The sequence below is a fragment of the Cheilinus undulatus genome, linkage group 14, assembly GCF_018320785.1.
Source record: "Cheilinus undulatus linkage group 14, ASM1832078v1, whole genome shotgun sequence".
NCBI classification, from domain to species: domain Eukaryota; kingdom Metazoa; phylum Chordata; class Actinopteri; order Labriformes; family Labridae; genus Cheilinus; species Cheilinus undulatus.
The window spans coordinates 35,291,642-35,303,991 of record NC_054878.1 but is presented as its reverse complement, the minus strand read 5'-3'; positions in this window follow the sequence as shown (position 1 = coordinate 35,303,991).

The following is a 12,350-nucleotide window of genomic DNA, read 5'->3' as shown; positions in this document are numbered from 1 at the left end:
TAGGATGTCAAAGTGAAAACTGACTTCTACAACAAAAATATGGAAGGTAAAATACATGACTGCATAAATAATCACCTTCTTGTACAATAACGACACCTGTGTCTGGAAGGTCCAGTCACTGGGTAATCAGTATTCCTGGCTACCATTACACCATGAAGACAAAGAACACTCCTAGCAACTCAAAGAAAAGCTTACTGAAAAGTTAAAGTCAGAGGATGGACACATAAGAAATTCCATGGCACTGAACATCCCCAGGTAAATTCATTCAAATTGGCTGGATGAGACTAAACTTGGCCATCAGACAAGCAGCAGTTGCTCAGCCTGGAAGGACTTGGGCTGGGAATCAGAGGGTCACCAGTTCAAGTCCCGGTCAGACTATATCTAGACTTTGGCCTGGTAGCTGGACAGCTGGAAGTAACACTGTCGAAGTGCCCGTGAGCAAGGTACTGAACCCCCAACAGCTCAGGCTAATGCTCCAACGAGGGCAGCAAGACCGTCACTCTGACATCTCTCCATTTGTGCATGTGTATTTGCATCTATAACAAATAGAGTGTAAACTGTGAATTTCCCTCCCGGGATTATTAAAGTATGACTTAACATCAAACACGGCACATCACCACAAACACACCATCCTTACTGTGAAACACAGTGGTGGCAGCATCAGGCTGTGGGGATGCTTCTGAGCAGCCAGCCCTGGAAGGCTTGTAAAGGTGGAGGGTAAAATGAATGCAGGAAAATATAGGAAAATGCAGGAAGAAAGTCTTTTTAGCGACCTGAAGAATACAGCAAAAGCTATACAGCAAGGGGAATGTTCTGGAGAGGGGGAGTCAAAGCCCAGACCTTAAAATCAATAATATATATAATACTGACTTGACTAATGCAGTCACTTATTTTACATTACAGTGTTTTTTTTTTTTTTTTTTTTTTTTTGTTTGTTTTTTCTTACAATAAAGCCAATTGATAATGCCCATGTCTGATTTATAAAATCAACTAGATCAAAATTGCAATTTCAGCTGAAATTGTATGGGGATGCTGAGAGCTGAACAGTGGAAAAACTCCTGAACATAGCCAAAAGCACAAAAATAGCTGAAAATAGCATAAAAATAGCATAAAATGGCATAAAATGGCATAAAAGTAGCTAAAAATGGCTTTCAGTAGCTAAAAAAGGATTAAATAACTGAAAATAGGCTAAAAATAGCTGAAAATAGCTTAAGAATAGCTCAATGTAGCCTAAAAATAGCTGTAAATAGCTTAAGAATAGCTGAAAGTAGCCTTAAGATAGTTGAAAATAGCCTAAAACTGGCTGAAAATGGCATTCAATGGCTGAAAAAGCATAGAAATAGCTGAAAATAGCACGAAAAAAGCTATGTTTTAAAAATGATAAAATCTTAAAATGAGAAAAGTCAGCAATTGAATGACGAAGAAACAGAATTTTTAAAAGTTTAAACAGTGTCAATACAACAAAGTATGAAGGAGGAGATAGCTGGACCGGAAGAAGAATAATAAACAAAATGGTCAACGCGAATATCACTAGTGTAGATGCTCAGCATCCCCACTGATAACAGGGGAGTGAATGCTTTTCTAGGGCCTGTATGTTATAGTGCTTGATGAGTTGTTAATAAGTGACATGAGTAAGTAAAACTGAATGACAGAGTGAGGGGACTGGTGGGGAGGTCACCTAAGCAGTTGAGGGTTCAGTGCCTTGCTCAAAGAGACCTTCCCAGTGCTCAGGAAATAAGCTTGCATTCTTCCACAACCAGACTAATTACATACTGCACATGGACCACTACCAGAGACCCTCCAGTTCCCAATCCATATCTCAACTGGCTGAGATACTGTCACCCTATTGGCAGCAATATCTGTGTAGAGTGCCATATTTGTCTAAATTAGAATACTAAAATGTTGCACCGCTAATTCATTAATTGTGTCCCTTGAGTCAGGAAGATAAACTATCACCATATCATTGCTTTTACCACCCCTACAATTTACACTATAGTTTCTCTGTCTCAAATTACTAAACTTCCTGCCTTTACCTTTGGGTTTTATGGTTTGAATTTCATATAATTGTAGAAAACCTGCTCTTTCTGACAGAATATTTATGCTAAACCAAAGGAGTGTACTGGAGCATGCTCAGAGGCTCTCTGAGCACTCAACCTGTCCTGCACATTCTCATAAAACCCACTTTAGTTGGCCCCTGCTGTTATAAATATTAAAAATTACGGGCACTCCTACAAGTCTATCAGTGCTGTACTCGCTCATTCATCACACCAACTCATCTGCAAATCCAGCCCTGGCAAGACTCCGCTTTATCTGCGCTTACCAGCCCATATCTCCTCCACCTCCCCCCTACCCCGTCCCCTCCTCCCGCCTCTAAGCTCACACCTCCCTTGGCTGTAACCCGCTCCACTGAGCGTCTGCCAGCAGCCTCAATGAGATCCAAAAAAATCCCTAAAAAATGATCTTTTCATCCAAGCCATATCCTTAAAAATAGGCTAGTCAAAACACTCTTTGGTTCCTGCACCTGCTGCTTTTCTCACATGTGTCTGTTTCTTCATTTGGTCCTTTGATTGTTGCATGTCCTCCAGTCTACTAGATTCCATCACAAGCCAGGACTTTTCTCCCTGTCTGACCCCGCCGCTGCCCCTAGCTCCACTGTCACTGCAGATCAGAATTTATGCCCAGCGAACATACAAGGTTAAACAAACATAAATAATGAAATAATGATATTGCATCACTGGCAGTAAGCAGCATAATGAGAGCATTATGATGATTAAAGACCCTAATAAGGCTGGGTCACATTTAATCTCTCTGAGCTGGAGGTCAGCAGATGTGGAGGATGCCTCAGCATAGAAACATCACTGATAGTATGAACACAAATGTTCTCTTTGAGCTTCATTTTCTCCCACTAAAGCACAGTAAAGGACACATTTTTGTTTTTGTTTTGACTTTATATACTTCCACTTTATGCTGATCATCCCAGAAAGTCATTAATCAAAGTTTTAATTTCCTGGATTGTCTCTTCTTGTCCAAAAATTTTGGCGGCTAGATAAAAAGTGTGTTGTCAGTTTTGATATAATAGGTTTTTTCTTATCAGTTACTGTTGCACGGTCAGCATATCAGCGAGAAATATCAGCAAAGTGCTGCCAAGTATGGTAACTCGCCCGTCACTGACTCTGTTTTAGGAGGAATGAAAAATGAATCCAGATGTTAGATGATAGATTTCAGAGAGAGGTGGCAGGTGATGACATGTCTCAGTAAAACATGCAGTAACTGAATGGGGAGGAATTCACACTATGCTGGATGTGTCAAGATACAATTGAAAATGTGGAGCTTGAACTGCTTTATGTACTAGTGTTTAGACCCTGTTCACCCTTGCATATGACCTTAAAATAGCAGCAATTGAGTGCAATTTCAGAAAATACCATCAGCCTATTACAGTGTATTCAGAAAGTAGTCAGCCCCCTTCACTTTTTTCATTATAATTATAATTATTTACAGACTGGATAGTCCTGAGCCCTTTAAATTTGAATGAAAATTAAACAGAACTGATCATTTTTGGCCCAAGTGGAGCCCAGGATACAACTCTCAGGGACTTGGACCCCTTTTAACTTATTCTAATCCCACAGTTTTAAACCTTGCTGTAAAAGTCGACAGTTTTAAATTGGATCAACGAATAAATTCTGTTGTTTAATCCAGTTTTTATCATCTGAGGCTTTTATTCAAGATTAAACCGGTTTTATCTTTCAATGACTTTGAGCGAGTATTTGTGCTTTTATTTCGACACAGCTGGACAACTAGGGGTGTAATGGTACGGAAAATTTCAGTTCAGTTTTGTACGTTTTTTTGGTACGGTGATTAAAGTGAATAAATAACCGTTGTTTTTTATTTTATTAAATTATACTAAAATAAATAGGCTTGAATAAATTTCATTCAAATAGGTACATTTTTTAATTACTACTTTATTTTAATTGCTATATTGACATATTTTTACACATTCTTTAAACACCAAAATTTCCCAGCCAACTTGAACACATCATACGACCATAAATTAGCTTGTTAAGTACGCTAATGAACGTCTATCCTGCTTATTTCAACACGGACTTCAGCACTGGATTACTTTTTTAACCAATGGGACCTACTACAAAGTTTGGGAGAACTTTTTACAGCCCGTCTTGGCGGATAAAGAGGTTAGAGCCGTGTGAAATCTGAGGATAACTTTACCTATGACGCAGCTGCAGACGTGATGGAGTCCCCTCTCCCCCTCCTCCGAGGCTGACAGTTGAAGGTACCGCATTCATTTAGAACTAATTTGATTCACAAAACCAGAGCACCATTGTTAAAATAAAAAGATCTTAAATTATGGGAAATTCATAACTGGCTGGTGAGACTTTTTGCTGTTTGTCCTCGTTACAGTGACGTTCTTGTTTAAACGGAGCCTTTTCAAATGCTTTGCTGGACAATGTGCTGTCAGTGACACACCTGCTGAATAATGTCAGTGCTACTTTGTTGTCTTTGGCCACTGTTGTATTTGACTGGGAAACAAAGTGTTCCTAAACATGACACTTTTATGTGGGTATATTTGTTTGCTGTGGTTGTGTGGTTGCCAGGATAGTGTGACTCTGGTTTTCTGTCTGTGCATGAGCTTCGTCTGTACCATACAGAGAGGCCCGTAATGAACGGGTATGGTACAAATACATGTACCTTGACATCCTAATGGACTACTGTAATGCACTTTACATTGGTGTTAGTGAAGCTTCCCTTGCACGCTTACAGTTGGTCCAAAATGCTGCTGCTCATCTTTTAACAGGAATGCAAAAACATGAACACATCACCCCAATCCTGGCCTCCCTCCTCTTGCTCCCAGTTCATTTTAGAATTCATTTTAAAATTTTATTGTTCGTTTTGAAATCTTCAAACAGATCAGCACCCAAAGTACATTCCTGACCACTTAAATGTTTACCCCTCGCCCCTGAGGTCGGCTGATCAGCTTTACCTCATCGTCCCAAAAACCTGATTAATCAAAGATTATAGAGCCTTCTCTGCAGTTGCTCCTAAACTGTGGAATGAATTGCCACTTTAAATTAAAACATCCCCCACCCTACCGACTTTTAAATCGCGTCTTAAAACTCGTTTTTATTCTTTAGCTTTCTTTGGCTTCGTGTATGAGAGCTGTGTGATCTCTGTCCTTCCTTTTAAATTTCCTAATCCCTGTGTTTTTGCAGCTTTTATTTCTTTAATGTTTTATTATGTGTTTTTATTTCATTTTATAGGTTTATGGTGTTATTCTTTTATTTCTTTCCTCCTAATACTTTCAGTTCTGCTGTGTTATGCTCTTTTTCTGTTGTTTGCTTTTTACTGTACAGCACTTTGGTAATCTTAAATGTTTTTAAAATGTGCTTTATAGATAGAGTGCATTAGATTGGAATGATATGTTTGCAGCCTGATGCTACAATCTGAGATGTAATTTTCTCGGGGTGCACAGATAGCCTAGCAGTCTAAGGTGCTACCCATGTACACATGCGGGCTAGGTTTGAATCTAGACCGTAGTCATGTCTCTTCTCACTCTCTCTCCTGTTTCTGACTCTATCCACTGTCCTCCTCTATAGAATAAAGGCATGAAAAGCCCAAATATAATTAAAAAAAAAAAAGATGTACTTTGCTCCCGTTAATCTACACTCACTACCCCTTAATGAGAAAATGAAAGCATTTTTTAATTTTTTTTTTTTTTTTGCAAATGTATATTTATAGAAAAACGGAAATATCATACTGACCTAATATTTAGAACATTTGCAATAACACTTGAAAGTCACTCTTTCAGTCATTACCCAGATCTCATGACCATCAGTGAGGCTTGGAGCAAAGATTGACTGGTAAATTGAGAGCTTTGCCTTCCAGCTCAGCTCCCTCTTCACATCAAATGGTCCGGTACAAAGTCTGCAATACTGCACACCATTGCTGCTCCAATCCACCTGTCGATCTAACAGTCCATTCTACCGTCACTCGTGGACAAGACCCTGAGATACTTCAACTCCTTCACTTGAGGAAAGGACTCACTCATGACCCAGATGGAGCAATCCACATCAGCTAGTAGTGTTTTGCACTGAGGAGAAGCTTCTGTCTAGCCACTCTGCCACGTAGCATAGATCAGCGGAGGGCTGCAGTGATGGTTGTCCTCCCGGTACTTTGTCCCATCTCCACACAGGATGTCTGTGTAACTGCTGTAGCAGTTTAATCAGAACTGGACAACATTTAACAAAATCACCTGAAGTGATCAATGTGGTACTGTGATGGTTGCCACAGTACCAGGAAAACATCTTGGACAATGCTATGCTTTCAAATTTGAGGCAACAGGCCTTTTCCTATTCCAACATGACTGTGCTCAAGTGCACAAAGCAAGGACTATAAAGACATGGTTTGATGAGTTAAGTGTGGAAGAACTTGACTCAACCCCATTAAGCACCTTTGGGATGAACTGGAATTGAGATTGTGAGTCCAACATCAGTGCCTGACCTACAGAATGAATGGGCACAAATTCTCACAAAAACACTCCAAAATTTTGTGGGAAGTCTTCGAAAAAGAGAGGAGGCTGCTACAGCTGCAAAAGGGGGCTCAACTCCATACAGAACTATTTGAATACAATGTCAGTACAGTCCCTGATGGTCAGGTGGCTAATACCTTTGTCCATATAGTGTATATCCTCTGAAATGTATAAATGAAGCATTCTATCTGGATTGCCAGGTTAAAGTCCTACACTGTATTCATGAAAACTCTATCTCACTTTTTAAGTTGTTTCCCTAGTTTTCCTGCAGATTTCAGTAGAAAGTCTGTTGTCTATTATCCATTAAATCAAGCAGGGTGAACTGACTTACTTTGCTTCATTTATGTCCTCTCAGATAAAAGAATAATGAAAGCATTCATGAGCCATGTATAGGCTGAAATTCATGATTATTTTAGTTACTATAATGAAGCCCTACCTCCTTCCTTGAACTTTGCCTGACCCTAAACTCAGCATCAGTGTGTGCTTTTGTCCCAGAGCTGCTCTGCCGAGTGTCTCAGCTCTGAATAACACAATGCACGGCGTAAGAAATTACACATTCTCAGCAGGAGCAACATACTTGAAACCTGCTTAAGGACCACTTTAGCTCTCATTAGTCATGGGTGGCTACTGGAGGAATATGTGCAGACTTTTCCTCCCTTTAACTGCTTTTATTCAATTAATGGACGGTGGTGTTAAATCTTTGTCCTTATTTTCACCACATTCAAAGGTAGTTAATGTTTTCATTGATGCTCACATGTGAAGCTGACAGACACATATCTGTTAATACCCAGTCTAGATTTTGTGGTTCTATGCTGTAGCAGCTGTGGTGTGGGCAGACAGATGATGATTAAAATTAATGTCATCAGACACAGATCACACTCACAATGACCCACATCCCACACACACATACTGAAGAGTGTATGTGCTAATACCCAGCAGCAGCACACATGTTGCACTGATTATTATCCAGGTCTAGTGTGTGTGTCAGAGTGTGTATTTGCAGTAAATTATGAGGCTGGTCATTAGTGATATTGGTTCTCAGCAGCTGTTGGTCTGATTTGGTTCAACAGCAGGACGCAGGATGATCTGTGTATGTGAGCATGATCCTCTGACCATGTTTTTAGAATTTTTCACCAAACTTTGCCTAATTTCAGCTTAATTTTAGAACATTAACTTCAACAGCATAGCAAATTATCTGTTATTACTCTGAAGAGTCTGCAGGTGAGAATCCTGCAGCCTCTCAACAAGTTTGCTGCTGACTGAGTGAAGAAAAGTCACCAACACTAACAAGCGCAAACCATGAGAGTGGGCAGGGAAGATTCTGTCAATGTTACTGTTGAAAAGAGTACAGTATGGCCTTTTCTAGTGCACTGGTAGTCTCACAATGAGTAAAACTGGAGTGCAATTAATGTGTCTCAAGTTATTGTGGTATAAAGACACCTGTGTCTGGAAGGTCCAGTCGCATTTTAATCAGTATTCCTGGCTACCATTACACTATGAAGGCAAAAGAACACTCCAAGTAGCTAAAAAAAAAAAAGGTTGTTGAAAAGTATAAGTCAGGGAATGGATACACAAAAAATCAAAGTAACTGAACATCCCTCAGAGTTGAGTTAAATCCACCATCAAGAAATGGAAGGAATATGGCACATGTGTAAATCTACCTAGATCAGGTTGTCCTCACAAACTGAGTGACCGTGCAAGAAGGGGTCTAGGGAGAGAGGCCCCCAAGACACCTGACTACTCTGAAGAGTAACAAGCTTCAATCTTATACAGTCTGCAAGAGAAGTATGGCTTGGAGGAAGATTGTTTTACAGCAAGACAGTGACCTGAAGCATACAGCAAAAGCTAGAAAGACATGGTTTAAAGACAACAAAGTGAATATTCTGGAGTAGCTGAGCCAAAGCCACAAAGAAGAATGGCGTAAAATTTCAGTGTCCAGATGTGCAAGCCTGATTGAGACCTATCCACACAGACTCAGTGCTGTGATTGCAGCAAAGGTTCATCTACTAAATACTGACATGAAGAAGGTGAATATTTATGCAGTCACTTATTTTACATAAAATATCTTAATTTAATTGACATTACTTTGTAGAAATCTGTTTTCCATTTGACATTTAAGAGAGGTTTTTGTAATTTCTTTGTCAAAAAATCCAAGTTATATTGAAGGTGACTGATTTATAAAATCAATAAAACAATTAAGGAGGTTTACACTTTTACAGACACTGTAGTATTCCACGTAAAACTCCAAACAAGGGATTTATTTACATTCTTATGGACTTTTATTATAAAGACATATTTTTGATTTATACCAATTTCTTCTCAAACAAAAAGACAGAATCATCTTGCATGATATTAATAAGCAAATCAAGTTCATCAGCATTTTTTGGAGTTAAATATCCTTAAATATCTTGCTTAATATTCTCCTAAACAGTGCTGAGTTTGCCTTTTACAGAAAAGCAAGTTTTTATAAAAGTCGGATGACGATGTGATGGTATTTCTTTGGAGGGAAAATTTTAAAGTCATTCCCTATAATAAAAACCAGAATTAAATGAATTGCAGAATATAGTGGGAGCGTTAAAAATATTCATCCCCACTGAATTACCTCCATATCAATGAATGTAATTTATTGCTGCTCTCAGCTTCCTGCTTGAAATGAGGAGATTGTGAAATGTTCTTGAGGGTTATAACCTCCTAAGTGTGAGTGGACCATCATTTTTTGCTGCCGGGGTAAAAGAAAGTGTATTTCCAAGAAATCTCATTCAAATGGCAGATAAAAAAAATCCTTATTTAGATAATGGATAAGTGAATTTCCAAAACTCCACATTCATAGTTCTTGGGTTCTCACAGGGATCACTGGATTTAATCATCACACAAAGCACTCTGTAACTTTTCAATTAAACTTTTATTTTCTGCAAATGAAAAGCCACAGTGGGGATATAGAGTGTCCATCTGAGGGCTTCAGAGGGAATATGTTTGCATACGGTAGTTTCAACTGGAGATAAGGCTAATGTGGTCAGTCTAAAGGGAACTAGAGGCTCTCTGGTAATTTCCTGTAGAAATAGCAGCTTCTTCAGGCCACAGCAGTTAGTGAGATAGATGGTCCAGCAGAGAGGTGGGAAAACCACAACTCAGCATTTTTTACTTTATCTATTAGAGCGGTAATATTGCCTGATCAAGTGTGGGACAGGTTCACTCACACTCTCTGTGTCTCCCTCCCTCTTCCTCCCCCCCTCTCTTTCTGTCCATTATGTTGAGTAATGTGTTCCGAGTTTTCAGGCCATCCAGCGCTCACTGTCCCTCTTAAAGGGACACGCCGAGATCCGGGTGACAGTGCTGCTGGTCGGATGGATGTAAAGTGGAAAATACAAATACCCAATGTGAAACCAATATCAATCCATTTCCAAAAAAAGATGGGATGTTGTGTAAAATGTAAATAAAACAGGATTCAGTGAAATCCAACCCTTATTTGGTCAAATACAGCACAAAGACAAAATATTTAATGTTTGAACTGTCAGGCTTTTTTTCAAATACACACAGTCTAAATTTGATACCTGCCATATTTCCCAAAAAAGTTAGGACAGGAGCATGTTTACTGCTGGGTTAAATCACAGAGAGCCCCCAAAAATGATCTTTTTTTCTTAAGATAATTTTTTTGGGGGCTTTTTGCACAGTACAACATATTTCCAGTTTCCTTTTGTATTTTAATTTTACTTTACTCATTAACAAAAATCTGGCAGTTATATTCATGAAATAACCACATTAAAAACATACCAGACTAAGCAACATTTCATAAATAAATCATGTATAGACCTGTTTTAAAGGTAGTTACACAAACAGAAGCTCGCTTTAGCTTAGCTTTGCTTTAGCTATGTTAGTTAACATAGTTAACATAGCTACACTGGCTGCGTAATTAATGTTACTATATAAGCCAGTGCTTAGTTAGCTATGCTATATTTAGCTATTTTAGCAGAAGTTAACATAGCTACACTGGCTACCTAATTAACGCTACTACATTAGCCAGTGCTTAGTTGGCTATACTATATTTAGCTATGTTAGCAGAAGTTAACATAGCTACACTGGCTACCCAATAAATGCTACTACATTAGCCAGTGCTTAGTTAGCTATGCTATATTTACCTATGTTAGCATAAGTTAACATAGCTACGCTGGCTACCTAATTAACGCTACTACATTAGCCAGTGCTTAGCTTTTTTTTTTTTTTTTTTTTTAAGGTTTATTTTGGGCATGTTTTGTTTGTTTGGTTTATTTTACCTTTTTGTGCCTTTATTTGATAGAGGAGGATAGTGTATAGAGTCGGGACAAGAGTAGGGGAGAGACATGCGGTAAAGGGCCTCAGGCCGGATTCGAACCTTTGCTGTCCGCGTACATGGGGCGCGCCTTAACCACTTGGCCACCTGCGCCCCTGCTTGGTTAGCTGTAGCAACATGAGCTTTACAAATTTTAGCTAATGCTAACATAGTTACAGAAATAACGTAGAAATGTAGCTTATGATGCTGCTTTGTGAGCTATACATTAGCTACATTAGCTATAATAGTTATGTAGCTCCGTTATCTATGTAGTTTATGCAACTAACAGCCATGTATGTTTTTTTCTTAAAGCAGACTGTTTACTCATTTTGAAATCAGGTTTTTAACTTCTAACTTTTTGTATCCTAACCGTTACCTTAACCCTAAAATGGAAGATTTTCCATTCTACGATAAAGAGTGCCTCATATAAACAGTCTGTGAGAGTGACCGTCAGGCAACCAGTGCGTTGATGACTGTAGCCTCAGTACATGGGCACCTGCTCTTCCAACTGAACTAAACTAACTCCCTACATAGGTTGAAAATTATGAACAAATCACAGTACTTTGTTTATATCCAATTTGTATGCAATGACCCAACTTTGTGGGGGAAATTGGGATTGGGGGTGCGAAGATGTAGCGATGTCCCGCCTTTGAAACATTGGGTCTAAGGGGCAAATCCAGAAGTGAAGCCAGTGATGATGTGTAGGAGAGGGTCTATTTAAAGTCAGTTTAAAGCTTCAGACATTTACATTATCACATGCAGCTCATCAGGTTAATATCTGGAAATTCTCAGGAGTGTATTGCATGTGTGAAACATGCTGAGCGGCTGCAGTCTAAGCTGCCTGTTTGCCGTGTTGGGGGATGAGAACAAGCTGACAGTATTTCTGCAAAGATGAATATGAATCCTCTCCAGTGTAACTACAAACAATGAAACAATTAGACTCGGCCCAGTACGGGATTTGTGTTTGTGTGTCTGCACTGTGTGTCTGTTGCCAGCTAAATGCCTAAATTGAAACAGTATGTGTAGTTTGTGTGTTTGTGTGTCGGTTACCCCAGTGTGCGTAAGTGGATTAGAAACAATGAGCGCTCTGTGATGAAAAGACAATACACTTGCATTCCCTCTGCATCCCCACATCCCCCCCTCCACTTCTCCCTCTCTCTTTATGTTCTTATGACAGAATCTCCTGTCGGATTTTTTGCATAAATCCAACCTAAGAGGAATTTCATATACCTGTTAGTGCTAAAGAAAGAGAAAAATAAGGAGCCGTCCATTAGTTATTAATCAGTAATTAGTGCACTGCAATGTGTTGAGGATTAAATTACTGATTCCTGAACCTCCCATCTGCTCCCTCCAAACACTCACACATAATACACACACACATTAGTAGACAGAGTGAGAAATAAGACCAATACAGAGTCCCACACACGCGTTCAAAGCCCCTCTATCTCTTGGTAATAGTCATGTCTGATTCCTCGGTGTGTCTCGTTGCTCTCTGATCAGCCTGGT